Here is a 27,987-nt window from a genome sequence, read left to right as displayed (position 1 = left end):
TTCTTGATCAACACTGGACTTATCATTTACGAAGTTTTGAAAATCCTGCCCCACTGTACTAGAAAACCAAACTTTTAATATTACCAAGAGATTAATCTATCGCAAGCCATTAGAAATCAAATAGAACATAAAATAAGAAGTTTTCATTACAACTTCTACAACTCTTACTACAAGCAAGTACAGGCTTGTGTAATATCCTATAGACATCTAATCCTATCCCTACCCCTACCCCCTAACTCCTAACCCTTAACCCTAACCCCTACCCCCCCCCCCCCCCCCCCCCCCCCCCCGACATGCTGCTCTACCAAGGCGTAGAGCTACAGGCAGTCTTCTGTTACATAGCGCCCCAACATATCTTAATGAGAAATGCAGCACTATCCGCTAATAGAGATGTTAAATAACTTATTGGAATCAGTCTGATATTGCTACTATTACCAACAGTGGCCTAGACCTTCTAAAAAATATAATTAGATTTAAATGGAAAAAAAAATAAGCAATGGTAAAATACTAGTAGTGGCTTTGTTTAGGCACTATGTGAATATTTAATACAGGCTGAGAAAGAAGAGTACTCTGAGAGTCTTTTTTTATCCTGCAAGCCTGCCAAGGCAGTGCACGACAGCATACAGAGCTTATGTCTGAGTTAAGGATATGCTATTAAAGAAAAGCCTGTTAGCAGGTCCTAAGAGGGTTGAAAACAGAGAGTTCTCCTCCTATTAGTCAGACTTGGACACGTGTAGCTGTTAGCTTGAGATCTTTATATGACAGAGCCGCAGATATGCAACACCTCACTGTCAAGGATATCTTGTCAATGATTTCTTCACCCCTTTTACAGGTTTGAGGAAAAGAGACCTTAAGAGAAGATAGAGGGCCTCCATCCATTCAGGATTGTGTGTGTCATTTCTGCATTGTTTACCTAAGAGCTTAAAATCGACGATAAACCTTTGCTCACTTTTTCATGGTAACCTAATTATAAACTAAACTCTGCTGTTAAAAAAATGTTGCTGCTTTCAGTTTCTTTTATTTGATATATAATAAAAAACAGAACCTTTTTTTCAATAAATCCCCTGAAAGAGTTTGCCTTATATGCTGTTCTTTTGTAAACAGAGAACAGGCACTTTTTTCTTTATTTGTTATTGGGGCCCAATTTCTGTGCAAACCCCATTGGACACAAGACTGGGAAAACATGACCTTTCTGGCATACACAGTGACAGCAGACAGATTAAAGACTGGACTTTTTTCAACATGTATAAGAGCAAGCGATTTCCCCACAGCCCTCGCTGTGCCTCCTGTGCTAGGTTTGATGTGGAAAAAGTTCAAGTCAGGACACTCGTTCTCTGGCTCCAGCGTGGAATCTACGAATGAGAAACCTAGCGCTGGAAAGCAGGGACTGACTTTCATAGCGTTCGAAAGCACTTGGTTTATTTATTTATTAATGGGGCCAATATATGAATTAGGTGGTGTGAAAGACACATGTAACGTTCTGAAAGCAGTGTAAACTGTGTGTGGAAACAATACAGTGGGTGTGTGGCAGCGTGACAGGTGCATATGTATGTGTGTGTTGGTGCGGGGAATAATGTGTTGGCAGGGAGGGGGTTACATTTCTTCCTGTCAAAGCACGTGGGAGTGTGGCCGGAGCTGAGAATTGAATAAATGATTAAATGATTCAATCCAGCCACAGTTGTACAAATAGGGCGATCACGGGTGTTAGTGAGAAGTAATGGTTCGAGTTCATATTGGTGTTGGAGAGAGGGGATGTGTTTTCGTGTTCCGTCTGTTTGCTTACATTTCCGTGCGTGTTTTGTGTAGACCTCTTATTTTGGCCCTTGTATCATTTTATTTGGCAATGTGTTTTTGTTAGTGTTTGTTTCTGTGTTTATTTATTATTAGCACTTGAAACTGCAACCTGTGGGTCTGAGTCTTTCTTCCTGGTGGAAACAACATTGCCAATGATGCTGTCCTGTCACATTACAGAAATCACTGTACAATCAACATCAGTGTGTCATGCATTGGCACGTATTGTTCCAAATATGGCCATATACTGAACAAGTAAAAAGCTTATTAATTTAGTCTAATTTTATAAATAATATGTACATGTATATAAGCAACAGCACTTGACTAAAAAATGTTTTTCCAATATTACAACAGCAAGAGAACATTCAAAGAGGAGATTAAATGTTTAAGAGATACAAATGGCAAAATCGTAGATGAAGAAAAAAAAAATAGCAAATATGTTAAATGATTACTTTTCACAAGTTTTTACAAAGGAAGATACTGACAACATGCCCCACATGTCATCTAGTTCCTGTCCAGTTTTAAATAACTTTAGCATAACTGAGGCAGAAGTGTTAAAGGGACTAGGAGCTCTTAAAATAAACAAATCCCCTGGTCCGGATGAGATCCTCCCAGTAGTACTCAAAGAAATGAAAGAAGTAATTTACAAACCGCTAACCAAGATCATGCAGCAGTCTCTTGACACAGGGGTGGTACCGACAGACTGGAAAATTGCAAACGTAATACCGATCCACAAAAAGGGAAACAAAACTGAACCAGGTAACTACAGACCAGTAAGCCTGACTTCTATTATATGCAAACTTATGGAAACTATAATAAGATCCAAAATGGAAAATTACCTATATGGTAACAGGGTACTGGGAGACAGTCAACATGGTTTTAGGAAAGGGAGATCGTGCCTAACTAACTTGCTTGATTTTTTTGAGGATGCAACATCGATAATGGATAATTGCAAAGCATATGACATGGTTTATTTACATTGCCAGAAAGCTTTTGACAAAGTCCCGCACAAAAGATTAATTCTCAAACTGAACGCAGTTGGGATTCAAGGAAACACATGTACATGGATTAGGGAGTGGTTAACATGTAGAAAACAGAAAGTACTGATTAGAGGAAAAACCTCAGAATGGAGTGTGGTAACCAGCGGTGTACCACAGGGATCAGTATTAGGTCCTCTGCTATTCCTAATCTACATTAATGATTTAGATTCTGGTATAGTAAGCAAACTTGTTAAATTTGCAGACGACACAAAAGTAGGAGGAGTGGCAAACACTGTTGCAGCAGCAAAGGTCATTCAAAATGATCTAGACAAGATTCAGAACTGGGCAGACACATGGCAAATGACATTTAATAGAGAAAAGTGTAAGGTACTGCACGCAGGAAATAAAAATGTACATTATAAATATCATATGGGAGATATTGAAATTGGAGAAGGAATCTATGAAAAAGACCTAGGAGTTTTTGTTGACTCAGAAATGTCTTCATCTAGGCAATGTGGAGAAGCTATAAAAAAGGCTAACAAGATGCTCGGATACATTGTGAAAAGTGTTGAATTTAAATCAAGGGAAGTAATGTTAAAACTGTACAATGCACTAGTAAGACCTCATCTTGAATATTGTGTTCAGTTCTGGTCACCTCGCTATAAAAAAGATATTGCTGCTCTAGAAAGAGTGCAAAGAAGAGCGACCAGAATTATTCCAGGCTTAAAAGGCATGTCATATGCAGACAGGCTAAAAGAATTGAATCTGTTCAGTCTTGAACAAAGAAGACTACGTGGCGACCTAATTCAAGCATTCAAAATTCTAAAAGGTATTGACAGTGTCGACCCAAGGGACTTTTTCAGCCTTAAAAAAGAAACAAGGACCAGGGGTCACAAATGGAGTTTAGAAAAAGGGGCATTCAGAACAGAAAATAGGAGACACTTTTTTACACAGAGAATTGTGAGGGTCTGGAATCAACTCCCCAGTAATGTTGTTGAAGCTGACACCCTGGGATCCTTCAAGAAGCTGCTTGATGAGATTTTGGGATCAATAATCTACTAACAACCAAACGAGCAAGATGGGCCGAATGGACTCCTCTCGTTTGTAAACTTTCTTATGTTCTTATGTTTTTATGACTAAATGCAGCTTGTATGCAGGTTGTAAATACCATTGTTAGTTTGAGCAATTCTACTTTACCGTGCCTATTTATTTTAAAGTACATGAAGTTATAGAATACTGTACATGTAATTACATTGGTATCCTTTAAAAATAATATTGCACAAGGACAAGGTGCGTACAGCATAGTAATACAAGTTTCAAAGGAAGCATCCCATCCCAATCAGATGCATTTAGAACATAAGAAAGTTTACAAACGAGAGGAGGCCATTCGGCCCATCTTGCTCGTTTGGTTGTTAGTAGCTTATTGATCCCAAAATCTCATCAAGCAGCTTCTTGAAGGATCCCAGGGTGTCAGCTTCAACAACATTACTGGGGAGTTGATTCCAGACCCTCACAATTCTCTGTGTAAAAAAGTGTCTCCTATTTTCTGTTCTGAATGCCCCTTTTTCTAAACTCCATTTGTGACCCCTGGTCCTTGTTTCTTTTATATTCCCTTAGAGCTCAGAGTAGTGTTTAACATATCCATCAGCCAGAAACAAAAGGCTATTGTTACTTTGTAGCTGTTTAATGTTGCAAACCCCCATTGTGAACAGCACAGCTCTGTTTTGTAGCACACCTGTACAGTATTGACACATAACACCTGTAAATACAGCACCAGACATTGTCTGAGAATCTAACAATGGACAGTATACAATAATGCTACATTAGAATATTGAATTACATACTGCTTTGTAGTTTTCCAAATAATGAAAAACTGACAAAAATTGAAAAATGTGTGATGAAATTCTAATATGAAATTCTGTGCTACTATTATGGCTTCCGGTATACTTTTGTGATATCATTTTGTAGTTTTGTTGATTGCATGACTGCATGTTAAATACAAGATCTAAATTATGTTATTTTATTTTTCAATTCTCTCAATTCTAAAATTCTAGATTCTAATTTTTTTTTTTCCGTAAACTAAATTAATCGCAGTTTCTGAAACTACTTCTAATCACATTCTACAGCCAGTGCGGTGCAGTCATTCTGCTAAACCAGACATTAGATCAACATTGAGCTGTGCTTTAGTTGTTTAAAAGCTTGGCTTAACACATACTGTATGTTGCTAAGATCAAAGATGCATGTAAGCCTTGACTGTGCTGAAAGGATTGACTGTGTGAAATATGTGAGGGGACTCTTTCGTTTACCGGTTAGCACAGTAGAGTCAATTAAAGCAAAGCAATTTATATGCAATACATATAACAGCAGAAATTCCATCCTCAATAAGCAAACATGTTTACATATTTGAACAAGTGACAGAATATCCTATACAAGCCTCCACCCCCTCACCCACTCACCCACTCACATTGCCCTTATTTTTCTGATACTGTACCTTCACCTTGTTTAAGCTTGGATACAGATGTACACAACTCCATTGACCCAGGTCCATTAACCCCCTTCATCCTCGGTTCATTTGTCCCCCTACAGCACCTCATAAAGGAAGCGCACTCTGTAAACTAACCAGGGGTCTGGATGATATGGACCCTTGACTTAGTATTTATAGGATTTTTAGTGAGTTCTTGATTGTGTTCTCAAATGTAATCCCTTCAAATCCGTGCCACAAACACACTCACACGTCTGTGGAATAGCACTTTATAAAAGGTATTCTTGTGAAACACATGGCAGAAACCAGATGAGAAAACGAACTATTAAAAAGAAAGCTGCCCCAAAGCTGCCCACAGAGTCACAGCAAGCTCTTTTTATTCATATGGAAAACAAGCTTTTCTAACTAATGATTATTTATTTATGTATTTATTTATTTTAATTTAGACTGACCATTCATTATTTTCATTTATTTATTTATTTTCTCCCATTTTGGAGTGTCCAATTCTATTTTTTCTCCTCACCACAGTCCCCACACAGCACAGACATTCTGAGGGCGTGTGAGTGTCCTTCCAGCTCACAAGCATAAACCCAGAATCGCTTTTCTGCTGAGCAATCCAGAGCAGAAATGGGCAGGCTACTGATCCCGGAAGAGATCAGCCCTGCATCTTATCCACTCTGAATATGCTTGGTGTCTGGCCAGTAGGGTTTGCTGTTGCGCGATGAGGAGAATAAATCTCTGCCAGTTTCCCATCCCCTACCCCGGGTGTGTCAGCGCAGATGTGACACCCCCTTCGGGGTCCCCAACAAAGTTCGGCCTATTTGCACAGTGAACTGCTGCCATCCGTGCTGTGTGGGAACTCGTTGCACTCCTCGCAGCAGCACTTTAACTGGATGAGCCACTCGGAGACCCCCTTATTTATTTATTTTATGAGATGATGCCATCTCATTTAAAAACTCTACCCAGGTAAACAATCAATTGTAACATGCTTAACAAAGTCATGACACGGACCACACTGTGTATCCGGAATCAGCAGTGGACTGGAGTCTCCAGCACTACACCTGTACGCAGTAATGCCACACTGTCTCATCCCATTTGAACCTGTCTGCTGACACAACTGACCCAGGAACTAGAGAGTGAATGTCAGCGAGCTACCGACCTCTGGAGGACAAAGGCCAGCCCTGCAGGTGTCCTCCTGGTCAGCACGCTTCACTGTAACGCAATGAGTTTTGCAACCCTAACCCACAAGAGCTCCACAGCCAATGCAACGCTCCCTTTGGAGACCCCAGCAAAGACTTTCCTACTTTCTCTATCATTTTGAGAAATTGTCTCTCATCTACAAGGAATGACAGATTGTCAGCGAATAGAGCTCTTCTCTATTCTTGGTGGCAGGTCGCTCGTAATCAACCAATAAGCACTGCTGTTGATATCACATGGTAAAAGCCATTCGACCGGGAGAAAGGGCGTCCATAGTTACGTGGCAATGGGTTTATGAGAGGTATCTATGCCTATATAATACAAAAACCAAAGAATACCACAATAGAAATGTGAGGAGCAAGGCAGCAGAACACATTGCTCCCGAGATTAACATGTCAGCTGAGTTTTTGATATTTAGATTTTAAAAGCACAGTCCAGACAGACTGTTTCAGCTTGTCAGTCTTATATTAGAAGTTATATTTAGAAATATACTTTTTAAATACAAAAAGTACAGGTTTTCATATTATCTTTTACACTACAGACATAAGTACTTATTTTAATGAAATGTTTTTTTTCAGTGTTGTATTCTAAATAAAATAATTGCTATAGATTCCAAATCTATTTGCACCTGTGTGTGTGCAATATGTTAAGCAATCATGTATTCAAAGCGAGTATAGGCTAGCAAAGCATGTGATGCACATTAAGCTTATAGTAGTAGCCTCTACTACATTACAGGGTTAAAATACCTAGTTTTCAAGAAATTGCAACATTTGAGAACACAATGTGTTAAATGAGAAACAGAAAGCACTGCTGATAAATGGATGATGACAAAATCGCCCCATGTATGGTGGCCTTTAAAGGTACAAACTAAAGGCACAACGGCTCTGCCTGCAACATACCACTGTATTACATGTGGCCCTGTGAGTAAAATTGAATGGAAACAGTTGCTAAACAAATCTACACCGTATGCTAAAAATAAATGCTGGTTGCAACTTGCACCCACTACAGCATAGCTTTTTGAGACTGGATAACTCTATAGATAAAAAACATAATTATTATAATATTATAACAAGCTTGGTCTTTCTGAGCAAGGGCTTGAGCTGGACTGCGTTATCAATTACCATCAATGTTCATCTCCAACAGCTCTTTGAAATCTGAGATAAAGATTTAGCAACCGGACTGGGGGGGGGGGGGGGGGGGTTGCGAAGGGAGGATATGCCTTCTCAGCCCAGCTCAGCTCTGTGCATTCCACATAACAATGCTGGGAGATCTCTTTCGTTAAATAATGTTGAAAACAGTTAACTGGTGAAAAGCCCTTTTACAGGAAAATATTGAACATTTACAATTTACTGACAATGTGGACTAAGTATGAATGAACAGAATTTGTGAATCATCGGCTTGTGAAATATTGTATCTAGGGATCATTGTATTATGATGCAAGGGCATGCAATGCCCCACACCCCAGTCATTCCATTTGAGGGCTGGTTACCCCGTGATTCTGACCGCCAGTGTAGCTCACAGGGGCTTGATCGGACCTCCAGAATGCTAAGCGTCTCTCTGTTGAAAACCAGTAGAACCTGTTGTAGGAACATAAGGAGGAGAGATAGCGGAGCAGTGAGAATGCTTCTGCAGCTGATAATGGGAGCATCACCCCTTCAATGAGCTTGATACAGGAATGTGTTATTCCTCTGTTAACACGTACAGTTCAGAGGCACCTGGTCCTTAGAATCAAGTTGAACTGTACGGGCTTTCTTTGTGTTTAATTTACTTTGCCTGTTACTCTTCACCTTTCGTGTTCTGTGCAAGTAATGTGTGTAAAAGGTCCAAGTGTCAGGGGCCAGTACTGCTAATTCCAGGTAAGTATGAGTTTTTCTAATTATCTTTCTAACCCTTTGTCCACAGGTTGTTTGGATTTCAAATTGACCACCCAGACACTGTATATATATTATATATATATATATATGTCATGTAGAAATGATACAATGGAATACAGCTTACTTTGAGACAATTTACAAAACCACCTTGAACAATAGTTCACTACAAAATGTATCCTAAAAACAGTAAGTAAAACCACTAAAACCTTCCCTAAAACATTGTTAGCCGGCTACTTGTGACTTCAGGGGTATATTATTAATACAATTCTTCAACTCAACAAGTTACAACACCACAGTCCCGAACAATATAAATAGCAATTTAGTGAAGCAATAGTTTCAATATATTCACCTCAATCAACTGTTAAATGCCACAGGGTCCTTGGCATAATAATATTAATAGTCTTCCTTTAATCAAAAGAATGCTGCTTTAATAGCGTATTCCAAGGATGAATAATTGGCTTTGCTATCAGGTTATGACCAGTCCTTCCATTCATTGGGCTGCCGTTTCTTTAACCCTAACCCGAACCCCAACCCTTACCCCAACAATAACCCACACCCACACCCACACCCACACCCCAACCCCAACCCTAACCCCAACCCACATAACCCTAACCCTAACCCAACCCTAATACTAACGTCAACCCTAACCACAACTCTAACCCACACCCACACCCCAACCCAACCTAACCCCAACCCCAACCCACACATTAAACTTTAATCAAAAGAATGCTGCTTTAATAGCGTATTCCAAGGATGAATACTTGGCTTTGCTATCTGGTTATGACCAGTCCTTCCATTCATCGGGCTGCCGTTTATTTAACCCTAACCCCAACCCCATTCCTAACCCCAACCCTAACACACATCAACACCCCAACCCCAACCCACACCCACACCCGCACACTAACACTAACCCTAACCCTAACCCAACCCTAACCCTAACCCCAACCCCAATCCGAACCTCAACCCTAACCCCAATCCTAACCCTAACCCTAACCCACACCCGCACCCGTACCCGCACCCTAACACTAACCCTAACCCAACCCTAACCCTAACCCTAACCCCAATCCTAACCCTAACCCTAACCCTAACCCCAATCCTAACCCTAACCCTAACCCTAACCCTAACCCTAACCCTAACCCAACCCTAACCCTAACCCTAACCCTAACCCTAACCCAACCCTAACCCTAACCCTAACCCCAATCTTAACCCTAACCCTAACCCTAACCCTAACCTTTAATCAAAAGAGCACTGCTTTAATAGCCTACTTCACAGATGAATACTTGGCTTTGTTTTCAGTTTCTGACTGATCCTTCCTTCCATTGGTCTGCCATGTCTTTATCCTTCCGTATTACTTTTCGAGTTCCAAATCATCATTGTTGCTGTTGTCCAGGTCTGTCTGTCAGACCTAGCCAACTTCCTGTGTCCTCCGTTCGATTCCCCCTAGTACCACGTATTCTTCTTCCTCTACTTTCAATTCCTCTTCATAGGGGACTATCAATGATAGTTAATTGGTGCAAATGGAAAACACCTGGCTGCATTTGGAAATTTTGGGAATGGTGCTGTTTTTTCCCTCTAATCACCATGCTGTCATTCAAAATAATCATACACACTTAACAACAATTATACAAAATAAGCAAGAGAGTGCCTCCCTTTGGCTTATAAACAAAAGTATAATGTAGAACATAACAAATGTGAAAAAACCCAAATTACTAAGTAAAACAAAACAAAATATAATGTGCACAACCCCAACTAATCAGTCACTCCTGACATCTATTTTTGCAATTTTGTCAGCGCGGCAGCTAGGGAACTGACCAATGAGGAACAACTTCCTTGCACGCCTTCAGTAATTAATCATTATGTCCATTTAAAGAGATTTTTGGAATCGGGTCTGAACCAGGTATCTTTCATTGGAACCGGTATCTGTCATTGGAACCGCATATCTGTCATTGGAACCACATATCTGTCATTGGAACCGGGTGTCTGTCATTGGAACTGGTATCTGTCATTGGAACCGGATATCTGTCATTGGAACTGGTATCTGTCATTGGAACTGGATATCTGTCATTGGAACTGGATATTTGTCATTGGAACTGGTATCTGTCATTGGAACCAGATAGCTGTCATTGGAACTGGTATCTGTCACTGGAACTAGATATCTGTCATTGGAACTGGGTATCTGTCATTGGAACTGGATATCTGTCATTGGAACCGGGTGTCTGTCATTGGAACTGGATATCTGTCATTGGAACTGGATATCTGTCATTGGAGCTGGGTATCTGTCATTGGAACTGGATATCTGTCATTGGAACTGGATATTTGTCATTGGAACTGGATATCTGTCATTGGAACTGGATATCTGTCATTGGAACTGGATATTTGTCATTGGAACTGGATATCTGTCACTGGAACCAGATAGCTGTCATTGGAACTGGTATCTGTCATTGGAACCGGATATCTGTCATTGGAACTGGATATCTGTCATTGGAACTGGTATCTGTCATTGGAACTGGATATCTGTCATTGGAGCTGGTATCTGTCATTGGAACCGGATATCTGTCATTGGAACTGGATATCTGTCATTGGAACTGGGTATCTGTCATTGGAACTGGATATCTGTCATTGGAGCTGGTATCTGTCATTGGAACCGGATATCTGTCATTGGAACTGGATATCTGTCATTGGAACTGGTATCTGTCATTGGAACTGGATATCTGTCATTGGAACTGGATATCTGTCATTGGAACTGGTATCTGTCATTGGAACTGGGTATCTGTCATTGGAACTGGGTATCTGTCATTGGAACTGGATATCTGTCATTGGAACTGGATATCTGTCATTGGAACTGGATATCTGTCATTGGAACTGGATATCTGTCATTGGAACTGGTATCTGTCATTGGAACTGGATATCTGTCATTGGAACTGGATATCTGTCATTGGAACTGGGTATCTGTCATTGGAACTGGGTATCTGTCATTGGAACTGGGTATCTGTCATTGGAACTGGGTATCTGTCATTGGAACTGGGTATCTGTCATTGGAACTGGGTATCTGTCATTGGAACTGGGTATCTGTCATTGGAACTGGGTATCTGTCATTGGAACTGGGTATCTGTCATTGGAACTGGATATCTGTCATTGGAACTGGATATCTGTCATTGGAACTGGATATCTGTCATTGGAACCGGATATCTGTCATTGGAACTGGTATCTGTCATTGGAACTGGATATCTGTCATTGGAACTGGTATCTGTCATTGGAACTGGATATCTGTCATTGGAACCGGATATCTGTCATTGGAACCTGTATCTGTCATTGGAACTGGATATCTGTCATTGGAACTGGATATCTGTCATTGGAACTGGTATCTGTCACTGGAACCGGATATCTGTCATCTGAAAAGCTATATGTATTCTACATTTTTATTAGCTGTATAAAAGGACTATCATACATGTGATTTTTTCCAGCTGATGAATCAGATAAGAGTTGCCTATCACATCATGCATGCCTGTCATTATTGGTGTGAAAGGTAGTGTCACAGTAAAAGTATCGTTTCATCACAGGACAAATCACGTCACGCCTGGTGTGTGGAGACCTCGTCATCTCATATGAATGATTAACGATGTGTCAGATTTCAATAGGTTCTTATCGAGGCTTTTACACCAATGCTCTTTGCAAGAAAAATACATCTATTATAACTAGCAACAAACACAAGCATATTTGCATCCTTCAATCAATGTCCAAATTGCTTGTTACTTTTTCTAAGATAATTTTGTTTTAATTAATTAAATAAAATAAATGGTTCAAATTACATTTTTCTGTAAAGATCTGACTAAATCAGAAAAAATGGAAAGTGAAATCTTTGAAACTACTATATGTTTTCTGCCTAATTTTACCTTAATTCATTGCAAAAAAAAAATCTTTGTTAAGATAATGTTAAGTTTGCGACAAATTTGGGTTGTTTTTACATTGCAGCAATCTTAACTGAGACATGTTCTACTGGTGCATTTATCAAATTAACTTAGTGTTAACATAATTGCTTTTAAACCCAAGTTATTCATACCTACAAAACTTATTATTATTATTATTATTATTATTATTATTATTATTATTATTATTATTATTATTATTATTAGTAGTAGTAGTATTATTATTTATGTCGATTCATGCCAGGTTACACATGAAAGGGACAGAATAGGTTAAGTGTGAACTCTATAGTCAGTCCTCATATTGGAATGCATGCTGTATGCAGCTTCTCAAAGCGTTTCAGTAGATTTTTATTTTTTTTATAATGACTAAGTGCCAGAGGTTTTCATCTGTATTAAATTATCAAAACGTTTCTTAAATGTTATTTTTTTCATGTACAAGTTGTTTTAACGAGTCACTGTTAAATTAATTAGAAAAGCTAACGATTTGGTAATTAGCTACAGATGCACTCATGATACATGTGTGCTGTGTGAAATGTGCTTAGTCTCTGTTTCTTCACTTTCCAGAAGGGTTTTCAATACTGTCTTTGATGCAATGTTATGGAGAAGGCTGCTACAGGCTGCTGCAGTGTATTTTTAGCTTTCGTTTGAGACATGTTCCAACATGCTCAGGCATGTTTCAGAGATGAGACAAGCTTGAAAAAGCTGTACTTGCCTTTGTACCATTAAAGCACATATTTTAGTTTGTTTTTAAATGAATGTTAAATCTAAATCTAAATCTTTTTTCTAAATAAATATATCACATGAATATACAGTACTACTACTATGACTACTACTACTACTACTACTACTACTAATAATAATAATAATAATAATAATAATAATAATAATAATAATAATAATAATAATGAAAGAAATGTGTATCCTAAATAACTGAAAATGTTTCATTTTAGGGAATCTCCATAAATATAACTTTTCTTCCCCCTGAATCTTTTAAAGGCCCTAGTTTTAAGTGCAGTCATTGGAAAGATTCATAACATAGAAACTGTATAACACAACAGTGATGGTGACGCAACTCAAAAACTGTCATCATAATGATTTCCATTACATGAGAGTAGATGTTAAACTTCATGCTGATTTGAACTCGGCTGTCGCCAAGATAAGCATCAACTAAGACGTAGCTTTGCAGTAAACGAATGTGATCCGTCTGCATCTCCATCCAAAGCACAGCCTGGAGACTTTTGTTTTTCATACTCTAAGCCTTATTAAAAAAGAGCACAGGAGATTTATTATAGGCCTGTTAACAGATGCTGACAAGTTGATGAGCAACACACAAGTCCCTTAGGTGCCTTAAGACCAATTAGGGTACCAACACCTTAACAGTTAACTGTTTTCTCTTAACCGTTGTTAGTTTCTGCTTCTTAAATAAGAATGAACAGGTTGTGTGGCAGAAAGACGAGACCTGTGGGGTTTCTTTGGGCCACAGATGGGCATGTCAAACAAGAGGCCTCACACCATGCTTACTGAGGATACAGGCTGGACAAAAATGTAAGTAGCATATGGCACAAGTAACAGGCCAGCAGTGAGTAAGTTTGCACATATGTGCTTTCGGGGGGTGGAAGCTTCGCCTCTCCCAGACTGCTTTACCAGGTTAGCCAAAGAGATCGCTCAGACCATTTTCAACATCTCAGCCATCACACAGAGCCCCACAGTCAATGAGATTGCTCAGACCATTTTCAACACCTCAGCCACCACACAGAGCCCCACAGCCAATAAGATATCTCAGATCATTTTCAGCACCTCAGCCACCACACAGAGCCCCAACTGCTATCCTGGCCATAACTGTACACAATCCACTGGGTTCCCAGGTTACCTGGGAGTTTGCCCCTTAATTCAGAGCATACTCTGCCACTTATTTTTTAAACATGCTATAGTTCCACTTGGTATAGCATTTAAATTAATTGCTCAGTAGTACACCTGTGCCTCCTCATTTGTTATTTAGTTGATTTTGCTTGGCACCAAGATAGAGAAGATCTTTAACAGTAACACCCAGTAAAGAAAGGCTGCTGTATTCAAACGCTGCACTCCCCTTTTTGGAGACCTGTCTGAGACATTTCTTTTTTCTTAATGTAGTTTTCCGCCTTGCCTTATTAAAACAAGTATACACTTATAGACCTTTTTCTTTCAAAAATAATAATTTCTAACTTAGTAGTAGATGTATTAAGATGAGGCAGTCTCAGCACAAACATATCACAATTTGCATGTTCGTTGTGACAGTTCGCAAAGTTTACATTTTGTCGGATATACTAAGAGAAAATATGTTAATGGAAAGATCCACAATAGACTAATTTAAATATTTGTTGCGTCTTCTTAGCGAGATCTCTAGCATACATTACGTGTATCGTGCGACATTGTTCAAATAAACAGCAGGAGTTGAGATGTGGTTTGCTGCAGCAGAGGGTTACCAAAGGATAACGTCTATACATGCAAGGGTGCAAGAATCAAAATAACATTGTTTTTGTTAAATGTAGACGTCAACTGTACAATGCATTCTGTCCGTTTTCATTTGACCTATTTTAATACTGTTATATATACAGTACTGTGCAAAAGTTGTCGCCAGGTGTGAAAAAATGCTGTAGAAGTAAGAATGCTTTCAAAAATAGACATGTTAATAGATTATAGTTATCAATTAACTAAATGAAAAGTGAGTGAACAGAAGAAAATCTAAATCAAATACATATTTGGTGTGACCACGCTTTGCCTTCAAAACAGCATCAATTCTTCTAGGTACACTTGCACAAAGTCAGGGATTTTGTAGGCATATAGTCAGGTGTATGATTAAACAATTATACCAAACAGGTGCTAATGATCATTGATTCAATATGTAGGTTGAAACATAATTATTAACTGAAACAGAAACAGCTGTGTAGAAGGAATAGAACTGGGTGAGGAACAGCCAAACTCAGCTAACAAGGTGAGGTTGCTGAAGACAGTTTACTGTCAAAAGTCATACACCATGGCAAGACTGAGCACAGCAACAAGACACAAGGTAGTTATACTGCATCAGCAAGGTCTCTCCCAGGCAGAAATTTCAAGGCAGACAGGGTTTTCCAGATGTGCTGTCCAAGCTCTTTTGAAGAAGCACAAAGAAACGGGCAATGTTGAGGACCGTAGACGCAGTGGTCGGCCAAGAAAACTTACTGCAGCAGATGAAAGACACATCATGCTTACTTCCCTTAGCAATCGGAAGATGTCTAGCAGTGCCATCAGCTCAGAATTGGCCAGAAGTCCGGTCAGAAGTGGCCTTCATGGAAGACTTGCGGCCAAAAAGCCATACCTCCGATGTGGAAACAAGGCCAAGCGACTCAACTATGCACGAAAACACAGGAACTGGGGTGCAGAAAAATGGCAACAGGTGCTCTGGACTGATGAGTCAAAATTTGAAATATTTGGCTGTAGCAGAAGGCAGTTTGTTCTCCGAAGGGCTGGAGAGCGGTACATGAATGAGTGTCTGCAGGCAACAGTGAAGCATGGTGGAGGTTCCTTGCAAGTTTGGAGCTGCATTTCTGCAAATGGAGTTGGGGATTTGGTCAGAATTAATGTTCTCATCAATGATGAGAAGTACAGGCAGATACTTATCCATCATGCAATACCCCCATCTGATTGGCCCCAAATTTATTCTGCAGCATGACAATGACCCCAAACATACAGCGAAAGTCATTAAGAACTATCTTCAGCATAAAGAAGAACAAGGAGTCCTGGAAGTGATGATATGGCCCCCACAGAGCCCTGATCTCAACATCATCGAGTCTGTCTGGGATTACATGAAGAGAGAGAAGCAACTGAGGCTGCCTAAATCCACAGAAGAACTGTGGTTAGTTCTCCAAGATGTTTGGGCCAACCTACCTGCTGAGTTCCTTCAAAAACTGTGTGCAAGTGTACCTAGAAGAATTGATGCTGTTTTGAAGGCAAAGGGTGGTCACACCAAATATTGATTTGATGTAGATTTTTCTTCTGTTCACTCACTTTGCATTTTGATAATTGATAAATATAAACTATTAACATGTCTATTCTTGAAAGCATTCTTACTTTACAGCATTTTTTCACACCTGCCTAAAACTTTTGCACAGTACTGTATATAAAACTGAAAGGCAGTTTAATCCCATCAGATTCTATAGTGGGACCCCCACAAAGCTTTTCATGATCATGCAGTAGCCCCTCACTAAACCGAACATGTTTGTCTGACATAAGGAGGTGTTGGGTTTAGAAACAATACAATAAAATCACACACACACACATACATACATTTTGAGTTCTCATGTATTTTAAATATAAATCATTGTACTGAAATAACACTAATGTGTTTTGGGTAGGCTACACATTAGAGTATGTAAAAATATAAATCTATACAGTAGGCCTATACAATATACAGTATAGTAGTAAAATCAAATGACTACCTAGGGCACTTTTATGTACTTTAGCCTACTGGTAATGATTTCCATTACATGAGAGTAGATGTTAAAACTTCATGTTGATTTTAACTCTGCTCTCGCCAAGAAAAGCATCAACTAAGGCGTAGCTTTACAGTAAACTAATGTGATCCATCTTATTTTGCCTCCCCAGTGCATCAACACACACAACGGCTGTGATGCTGGCTCCGGGGATCAACCACAGTGCGGTCTCTCCAGTGCATCAGCATGACAACCACCTGGATTGATCCAAGTAGGGCCTCTCTAGCCCATCTCTAGGGTCTTCAAGTGGGCACCTTCTGTTCTTGGTGTTTGGTCGACTAGCCCACGACACCTCAAGATGGCTCAACAGTAGTTCTGGCGTCCCAGAATCACCCCCCTTCGTCCCCAACTCAACTCAACCCAGCTTATTTACCTGTACATCAGTGTTGCTTTCTTTCTATTGTGTTTGAGATCCCCATCCAGAATCTTTCCGTCTCAACCACAGCCAGTTGCTGCTCCTTTCTGCTGCTTCAGATAAGTTCTTCACTGTGTGACGCAACTCTTGGCCATTGAACTTGACATCTCTAAGAAACCGGGTTGTAGAATGTGCCACAAATCCTTGACAACCCACCTCCACTGGATAAACTCAGATTCTCCATCCTCACTGTTCCGCTTCAGCAGCTAATTGATCATACCGAAGTTTATTCCTCTCATACGCCTCATCCACAGCATCCTCCCATGGCACTGTTAACTCTACCAGATGAACCAAGCGTGCTGATCCAGACCACAAGACAATGTCTGGTCGAAGGTTAGTGGTGGTAATCTCAGGTGGAAAAATAAGTCACTGACCAACATCTCCTGCATCTTCCAGTCTCTAGCAGTTTCCAGTTGTCCTGGGCGAGGCTTGGTTTTAATACCTTTTCTTGGTGGTTGCTCTCCTGGATGGAGGAATGTTGTCTTTTGTGTAATGCTTTGATGGAACTGGTGGCAACTTATAGGTGAGGTTACGCTTGTCTTCCAATGTTAAGGCCAAACATCGCTGCACCTGGTCATGGTGCCAAGTAAACCATCCTTCTCTAAGACACTATGTGCCTTAATGTTGCAGGTGATGAACACAAATGACATGAGGGATCCTCACCCACCCAATGGTTTATGTACCATGGTGATGGGAGAACATCATATGCTGATCTGATGAGAAAACTGTTCCTGCTCTGTTCCATTGTCCATAGGTCTTGCCAGTCGACTTTGCCAGGTCCTCCCATTTTATCCATTCTCCCTGCTTACCCTGGGAAACAGCCTTTACACACTTGATCCTCTCCTCCTGCTTTTGCCCCTCGTTGACTACCAAGTTTCTCTGTTAAGCTGGAGTTGCCTTGTGCCATGTAGGAGAAGCTGAACTGAGACCAAGACCTCCTCTTCCATGCTGAACTTGCCCCATAATACCACTGATTCGAAGGTCAGCCTTAGCATCTTCCACAGTTTTCTTTGCCACCCATTTTCTTGCAGTTTTCAACACAGGTGCTGCCTCCCTTACGCATTTGTCGCGTGAATCTACTAATGCCATTTCCAGTCGGACTTTGGCACACTTAAACTCCTCGGTTAGAGGAGAGACTGGGAGCTGCAGTATTCCTTTACCATAACGTCCCACTCTGCTGAGGCAGCATGGAACTCCCAACCATTTCCTGACGTATGAACTGATTAAAGCTACCAGCTTCTCAACTGTTGTCAAGGAAACCTTGTACACAGTCAATGGCCACAGCAGTCCTGGCAGCAGTCCAAACTGAAAGCACCAGAGTTTCAGTTTGTCCAGTAAAGCGCTGTTTTCTATGCTTTTCAACCCTTCCACTGCTTATTGTTTAACTTCTCCCACACAAACTGTGTCCTTTAGATCCCCATCGTACCTTCTCCCAAGACTTTTCATTGGCTTCTCGGACACTGTTGGTATTCTCTCACCATTAATGTAGAACCTTGTATTTACTAATTTACCTTTAATTGTAGAGATACTCCTTGATTTAGTGGGCTTGAATTGCATTCGTGCCCATTCAATATAATTGGTTAATTTGTCGAATAACCGATTAGTGCAGGCTACTGATGTGGTCTTTGTTGTCATGTCATCCATGTATGCTCGAACAGGTGGTAGTCGCATTCCAGAAGCTAAGCACTCTCTTCCCACTACCCATTTTGATGCCCTAATAATTACTTCCATTGCCATGGTAAAAGCCAGTGGAGAAATGGTACATCCTGCCATTATTCCAACTTCTAGGCATTGCCATGTAGTGTTGAATTCTGAAACTGAAAAACTAAATTGCAAATCTCCAAAGTAGGCTTTCACTAAATTTGTTATTGTCATCGGTACGCTGAAAAAATCAAATGCTGCCCAAAGAAGTTCATGTGGCACTGAACCATATGCATTAGCCAAATCCAGGAATGTCACATGGAGCTGCATCTTCTCCTTTTTTGCTGATTGAATTTGTTGCCAGAGTACACTGATGTGTTCTAAGCATCCTGGGAAACCTGGAATGCCTGATTTTTGTGTCAATGAAGCAGTTCTTTAATAGGTAGGTTGAGCAAAACTGACTGATGCTTCTAGAATCTTTTTCTTTTGGTTTAAAGACTCCACCTGCTCAGCGCCATGCTCTTGGCACAACCTGTTTTACCCATGCCACTTTCATCAATTTCCACAGGATTCGTAGAACTCCAGAAGCACTATTGTACACTCTGTATAGGCCCTGGGGATGATGATGCCCTTCCTTTTTTCACAGCTTGCTCTACTTCTTTCCACTTAAGTGCACAGTCCTTCATTTGGTGTTCGGGTGGATTGATAGGTGGGATGTCTGAAGGAATTGACATAGGCTCCTGCCTTTTTGAATCTGTATGTGTTTCCTCCAAATATCTCTCCAGCTCAAACTTAGATAATTTTAGTGTGCCATTTTTCTCGTTGGTGAATATCTTCTTTACAAATATGAATCGATCTTTATAAAAGTTAGTTCTCGCACGCTCCTTCTTTTAGTAGCATTTCCATAGGCACTCAGCTCTGCGCAATGTTGCAAGCTTATCTTTTATGACCCTTTGAAACTGACTGAGTCCCTCCTTCTGACTTTGTTTTGCTCTTCTCCATTGCTTCCTCAGCTGCCTTCTTTCTTTAACTATGCGTTCAATCTCCTGCTGCCATCTAGACTTTCCAGGAATTGTTTGTACTTTTTTTTTAACTCCAAACCTCTCACTTCCATATGCATAGATGATGTCCCCAAATTTATCCAGCTTCTTTTCAAGTGTTCCATTCAATCTTTCCAAAGTAAAACAATGATCTGTGTTTACTTTGTCCCATGCAGTTTTCTCACAAGCTCTTGGCCATTTAACTCCAGGCTTGTGCCCATTGAAGTTCTTTTCTCCCTTATGCTTTATCATCTGACCGAGTTTGCAAGGCTCATTAGGTTCATTACTAGTTGTATCCACGCAAGTTCTCCTTACATCTATGATATGAGGGCTGTTGTTCTGCAAACTGTGGTTTGCTTCCTGTCACTGGATTTCATTCAACTGACTTGACTGACTTTGTAAGAAGTATTGATCAATGTGAAGCCCTTGTCCCTTCTCCCTCAAGCATTTCATTCTCTCTTGATGAATCTTCAAACCCTTGACCATTGTTGCCTTACTGCAGCCACAGACACAAACCTAGAGTTCCATGTTTTTGCTAACTGCAGATCCTGAACAAGTCTTTTGTGAAGTATTCTCCATTCTCATATCCATTTCCGTTCTTAAGTCGTTAACCTATTCTCTATTTAAGCCCTGATCACTTGCACCTTCGCTGTATAGTGTTTTGTTTTTGTAGCAAACGCTCAGACGCAGTCATTTTGTGCTTCACCGCTAATCTACACTTTGTTGCCTTTCACTGGAGGTCAATTCTCTACGCAGCACATTATTATCAATTATTTTCTTACCTTCTCCGTTGATTCTTCTCATCATTCAGCTTTATTCGGCTGCAGGAGCTCCAGCGTTAGTCTTTCCTGCTCCATCCAACGTCTTTTCTGCTCCATCCAGCTTCCAGCCCAGCAACAGCACCGTCCAAGCCGCAGTTTCATTGCTCAACTTGTCCGCGTTTTTATTAAACAGACTGGCCCTCCACTAAAACCTCCAAAGCTCCTTCAACAAGACATCGACATTCCCGTCGTCAGCGTTTGCCTTCCCATAGCTCCTCTATTTAAATCCATCACAAAGCGCCCTTCCCCCACTCCCAGAGCCAGCACAATTTATCGTTCCTTCAGAAGATCCTGCCCTAGATTTCCATTAGCTACATTCAATGTTTTAAAGACCTATCCAGCCCATTTCATACTCCATTTCAACTTGTGGTGGGAACGACATTGCTGTTCTGCAACTTTTCCACTGGCGCCTCTCAGTCCATGGCTACCACGGCAAATGTCCTCATTGAGTGACTATGGGGAGTGGTAAGTAACCATCGTGACCAGGCAGCTTCATCGGCACTCCGAGCTCCATGTGTCAGTACTGCAACCTTCTGGCTTCCTGTTGCTGCGCTTTCACAACCTGCGAGGACTCGTTCAACTCACTGAATTGTGACATCTACCGTACCGGTCAAAAGTTTGAGTACACCTGCTTGAAACCAGGTTTTTCATGATTATCTATGCTTTTAACTGTATAAACTTGTCTATAAATACTTAATATTTCATTATATGATATATGTACTTATATAAAGCTGATAATCATAAGTGAATTGCTTCCAAAAATGTAATTTTTAAATGAAAATGTAAATCTTGCCAATTTCAATGAAATGGTCACCCAAAGCAAGGGGATTTCAGTCTGAAGCCCAAGTCAGTTAAAAGTCAGAAATGTGTATAACACGGTGTTAGAACACTGGCCTAAGTATAAAAGTATCTTTGTTAGATGTTCTCTGAGTTAACTAGCATGTTACCTAATTAACAGGTGAGGCTCCATGATTACTATAAATATAGGTAGCATAGGCACAAGTTTGTCATTCCTGAATGTAAGGGAGCAGAAAATGACAAAATATGCTCAGTTAAGCAAAGAGAAAAGACAGTCTGTAATTACTTAAAGAAATGAAGGTCAATTTTAAGACAAATCGCAAGACCTTTGCAAGTGTCTGTAAGTGTTGTGGCCAAGACCATCAAACGATTTGAAGAAACTGAGGACCAAACAAGGTCAGGCAGGCCAAGGGTGACCTCAGAATCAGAGAACAAGTTAATTCGAGTCACAAGTCTGCGAAACTAGCGATTAACTACCCCTGAAATACAAGCTCAGCTAAATGCTACTAGATGTACAGATGTTTCAACATCAACTTTTAAGAGGAGATTGTGTGAAGCTGGCCTAACTGGAAGAATTGCTACAAAGAAACCATTGTTAAGAGTGCAGAATAAGAGGAAGAGACTTGCCTGGGTCAAAAAAAACACAGAAACTGGATGTTTGAGGAGTGAAAGTCGGTCTTATGGACCTTTGAGTCAAAATTTGAATTATTTGGGTCCAGTATTTGTACAGGATCCAATATTTGTAAGAGTGCAGAGAGGGTGAGTGCATGAGTTCTGCATGTGTGGTTCCCACTGTCAAGCATGGAGGAGGCAGTGTCATGGTCTGGGGTTGCTTTGCTGGTGACAGAGTTGGTGATCTTTACCAAGCCCATGGTAAGCTTAACCAGCATGGCTATCATAGCATACTTCAGAGGCATGCCATTCCATCAGGATTACGACTAGTTGGGTAGTCCTTCATTCTTCAGCAAGATAATGACCCGAAACACACCTCAAAGTTGTACAAGGACTATCTGGCGAAGAAGGAAAGTGAAGGACAACTCAATCTAATGACCTGGCCTGTCCAGTCTCCAGATCTCAATCCCATAGAACTTGTATGGGACGAACTGGACAGAAGAGTCAAAGCAAAGCTACCCACAAGTGCCCTACATCTCTGGGAATTGCTGCAGAAGAGCTGGGAAGACATGTCGGGTGATTTCCTGCTGAAACTTGTTAATCGAATGCCTCGTGTTTGAGAGGCTGTTATTAAGCAAAGGATGGCTATTTTGAGGAATCCAAGTTTTAGAGACAAATTTCAATTTTATTGAACATTGCTTTGATACTCCTTATGTTTTGTATATTGTAATATGTGTTTTCATTTTCAAGTATTTACAGACACGTATATGACATAAAACATTGTTAATACCTACTTTCCAGTAAGTGTACTCAAACTTTTGACTGGTGCTGTAAATACTGCGTTAACATATTCATATACATGACTAACTGTCCTAAAACATGTAACGAATATAGTCAAATCTAAAAGAATACGCAATTGTTGTTCTACATTGACAAGGATTTTAATCACAATAACCAAATATATTCTACCCGGTTTCACTCAAGCCAATGGTTAATTCCAATCATAACCTCTAGATGGCAGTATAACATCACAAATTGTATACCGTATTTAAGTTGGTTTGCTATCGCTGTGAAGCTCGCACACTCCAGTTTTTCTATACATTTTTGCAGTTCATTGTCACTCCGAGGTATTCTCAAGAGTTCCCCTCCCCTCAATCTTTTGCCTACCTATATCAAATGAGATTCTCCAATTTCAACTCTTCCCCTCTTCAAGGACCTTGTCATGAAGCAACCTTACTCAGCTGCTTTTGAGATGCTAAGAATCTACCATCACAGTAACGTCCAGCTTCCCTGCATCAGGTATCCATTCCCGCAATGTATTCCTGTTCCCAGATTCGTGTTTCCTCATCTGGCGCCGCTCCTCCAATCTGACAGCAACACACCTTATTCAACTTTCAAAGTAATCATTTCATCAACGCGAGCTGCCAGTCAATCACGGAACCATGTCCTACGATTATCAACATTCCAGTCAATGTCCTCCTACCCCCAACAGACAATACTCTCATAAACTGCTCCCGACCAATCATTAGGTTTTACAGACGCCTCGGAGCAACAGATTCTTCCTCTCAGGTTCTGCAGCGGTCTCAGATCACTGCATTCTCCACTGCATTCTCTCCCAAAAGTAGCCCCATCTCTGGCTCCATCTAAATCTGCCTTAATACTGAAAGACCAGTATCTACCGCATTTAGCAGATCCCTACTCTCTGCAGCAGTCCACCGAACTACCGATGGTGGTCCTCCATTCTCTATTGCAGATTTCTGCTCTCTACAGCTGGGCCTCTGCACAGTACTGACAGCACTCCATCATTTTCTTCCTCAAACCTCTGCTCTGTTCAGCAGATCCCGCCCTCTACTGTTAATCGCTCCTTACTACAGCAGATCTCCGCTCCCTCTACAGATCTGCTCACTACTGCAGCATGCAAAAGCTGCTCTAGTTTACTGTTTAAATCTGCAACTGCACTTCTGCAGAGCCTCCAATGCTCCAGCTTTCCTCCATTATGCAGATCATGGCACCATTCACACAACCAAGGCTAATGCTAATCCCCATCTAATCAAAATCCTATTCATATCTCCGCTCATCCTCTCAGATGTTACAGAATTAATACTCGGTGAGAGATGTGGTACGAGAATGGAAATCTGTCCTTATTATGAGTTAAGGAGTTCCATTATTAAGAGAATAACTGGAGTTGTGAAACCCAAATCTCTGAATATGAGTTCACCTTTTCTATTTCAAGCAGACATGATAACAGCAAACCGCTGATCGACCCCATATTAACTAACACATAAAATTGAGGCATCTCATCTCTCTGCCCCGTTTCTAGAATATGGGGCGCAAAGGAGCCGAGCTTCCCCAGCAGCAGATTTATATTTTCGTTCAGTACAGCTGCCACCTCAGCTCTCAGTTCCAGCTCTCCTTCTGCCTTTACTTTCGGTATCCAAGTTCAATTAGCTGGTCCCATCTGCTTCCACAACCCCTATCCAGGATTCCCAGCTTCTCCAGATGCTATTTGACTGAATCCTACTCTCAGCAGCCTCCTTCAATCTGCTCAGCATTACATGTCTGCAGCCCTCACCCTTTGTTCAAGAGCTCCTATTCTACCACCTGCTCAATGTCTTCAACCTTCTGTGCCCAGAATCGAATAATCATATTCCTTCAATCAAAACCGGATCCTGGCTCTCATCGTCCATGCTAGGGATTCTCTCCATCTCTATCCAGTCTCTCCATACCAGCATTCCGCTAGTAACCGCTCCCTTCTGCTTCTTCTGCCCTAACCCCCCCCTCACGCCCTGTGAAATTGAAATTAAACAATTTTTTTTTTTTTTTTAAATTTTATTTTAATTATTATTATTTTTAACATGGCCTACTTGGTAGCCTAGACAATTAACACACGATTGATCATAGTCCTATACAGATGCTCAGAATGAGCTGGAGTGGTTAGTGGCACATGTGTGCTGTCTATTGCTCCCAACACGCTAGGAAAACCAGAAATGTCATAGAAATTTGTTTTCGAGACTTAAGTACACCGTGACTTTAGTGAAAATTAGGTAGTTGGGTGTTCGTCTCAAATACATTGAGCACAACTGGCAACACACAAGAAAAAGCGGACTGGGAGATGGCAACAACTAATGGCATATTAAAATATGCTTTCAAAAGTTCTTAATAAATTGATGCAATTGTAAGTGTCACAACTGTCTGCAGTTTTAGTACATTTCATTATAATATTTGTGAACCCTCCACGTCCTTTCTGTGAATTTATGCAGGAACGCCCTTAATTACATATTCATCCAAGACTGAGCCGCAAAGAAAAACTGCTGCCGCAAAGCATTCCCTAAAAAGTCCCTAACAGCAATGTGCATGTTTCATACATTTCACCCTAGTCTTCCGACTCGTTTGCAACTGGTTTGCGTCTACTGAGACAGGTGCAACACTTTAGTATATCTACCCCTTAGTCTGAGGATTGTTAGCATGTCCCTGGCTCTTCTAATGTTCTCCGTCATGCTGTGGTTCTTCTGTTAAACCAAGACATTAGATCATCCCTTTACTCTCATCATACCACTGAATAGAAAGCAAAAGTTCTCTTGGAATGCCAGAACTCTCTCTGCTCTGTGATGGAAGTCCCTAGAGAGTGTTTGCTATCTTAGCTCAGTTTGGGATTGTCACAAAGTCAACAGGCTGTACTGCCCAATGGGGGAAAGGAGTTATGACCTACATCAGAACATGACGTCTGTTCACATTTTAACTGGAAACTGTCCATAGCTGCAGCACAGTATCAACAACATCACCATCCTAGGAAGTCACATGGGCATGGTTTGGCATTCTAGGAATTTGCGTTTCAATTCTATATTTGTTTGGGAGGTTTCATTTCTCTAAATCATTTGAAATAGTATTATACTGGGATATAAAGGGTCACATTGTGTCTTTGAAAGCAGTTCCCGAATTTACAAACCCATTGCAATAACTACATTATTGCAACAACTGTTCAAAGCTGAGTGCTCTGTAATTGTCATAAATCAATACAAGATGTAGTAATGGAGTGATCTAAAGCCATGTCAATCACTTATCCCAGAAACATGCCTTTACAATTCAATTTGATCCAAATTCCAATACTATTAAAAGTATCAGCCATACAGAAAGCAGTGACGCATCCTTGTCAATATGATTGGATGGAAATGAAGTCTGACCTCAACCATCCTGCTATCCCTGCATGACATCATCACAGACTAGAAGGCAGTGGAGCTCTTAGTGCAACCATTAGTAAGGACCAACCATGCATGACATGGCTCTACTCAGTTCTAATCTTCATCCAAAAACAAAGTTCCGCTTGTATCTAAGACTCTTTCAGTGGCAAAAGAGGACATTGTGGTTGAGCTTCCAATCTTTCAAATCTTTGTAAAGTTGTTCACTATATGCCTGTCATGATGGCTGGTGGGCAAAAAAATGGGGAGGCAGAAAAAAAGGCAGGGGGCTGCAGCAGTAGAATCTTATTATTGTATTCTGACTGACAATACTTTTCATATCTTCTTAACATTTTACCCCAATTTAGCTGTTAAGCGCATTTTCTCCATTAGCCAGCAAAGAAAATAAAACAGTAGCCCATCACAGTTTATTCTAATATACTTAACTGTTACACACTGCCAGCGTATGTTTAAAAATGCACTGTATACAGGGTGTGCAGAATGACAATTATTACCTCATGCCATGGGTGCATTGTGAGGCACAAGGCCTATGGCTTTTTTAAGAAAAAATAAGCCATTTATTAAGCCTTTTTTATTTGCCATTAACATTTAAATTGAACATTTAGAAGGTGGCCCATGGTAAAAGTGCTATCCAAAAATAAAGATTGATTGATTGATTTTTGAGATGAAATGGCATTTGAGAATTGAAAGCAGACTGACTACCCACATCTGAGGGAGGATTGAAGGAACAGCCAGCCGCTGCATTGGCACTTGTGGATGACATGAAGGGTGGGGCTTCTGTGTGAGGCCGTGGATGGAGGAGACGTCTTTTTGTAGAAAGGATCCTACTCCAGGTTTTGTGGTCTTCAAGAGAAGAGTTTGAAAACTGTTTCTGGCCACATTACCCCAATGTAGGGCCAACAGATGCCTCACCCAGTTTGGCTTGTGGAGATTTACAAGAAGTGCATACTGGGAACGGACCTGCTTGCGGCGATGGGAGTCACTCTGGAATCTAGCCACCTCAGAAAGATCCCCAGGTCACAGTGGGCCCTGAATATACCCAGACTCTATGACAGGGTGGACCAAGCTCACCAGTTCACTCACATCCATCTAGAGGAGGCAGGGAAGAGACCGTTCTGTTCTTCTTTTACGTGTGATTCTGAAGCTAAATAACGATTGATCTAGTTTCTCCAAAGTCACATTACAAGATGTACAAAACAATTTACCCGCATTTGCATGTAAAGTTTTCTTTGGGAAATTTCTTGACATGATCCTCAGTCAAGATATAGTTTGCATTTTTTGCTTTGTCATCCATTTTTGGCATTTTACCTCCAATGCTGAAAACTAGATTTTAGCAACCTAAATCAAAATAATAATACAGCACTAACTTTGTCCCAACTCTACTGTAAAGTATCTGTAACAGAAAAGCCAGTAGAGACACACTGATAGGCTAATTTAAACACTGTTGCCATGTGAACAGTAAACAAGAAAGTTAACCGCTTTGGAGTATTTTCTTAAATTGTATTTGTCTAAAGTAATTTTTTTTAATTTGCTGGAGTGCAATGCACACAAGATGATGAAGGGATAGAAAAGCCTATCTACAGAATTAAGATAAGTTGTTTGTGCCGCTTGCGGTTTGCAGTAATTCATTTATATCAGGTTTCTTTTTTGTTTTCCCTGTCCGTACTAGTCCAATATGCATTGACCCCTAAAGAGGTGAATTTAAC

The sequence above is a fragment of the Polyodon spathula genome, chromosome 33 (genome assembly GCF_017654505.1).
Source record: "Polyodon spathula isolate WHYD16114869_AA chromosome 33, ASM1765450v1, whole genome shotgun sequence".
Lineage (NCBI taxonomy): Eukaryota > Metazoa > Chordata > Actinopteri > Acipenseriformes > Polyodontidae > Polyodon > Polyodon spathula.
This window is presented reverse-complemented; position numbering follows the sequence as displayed.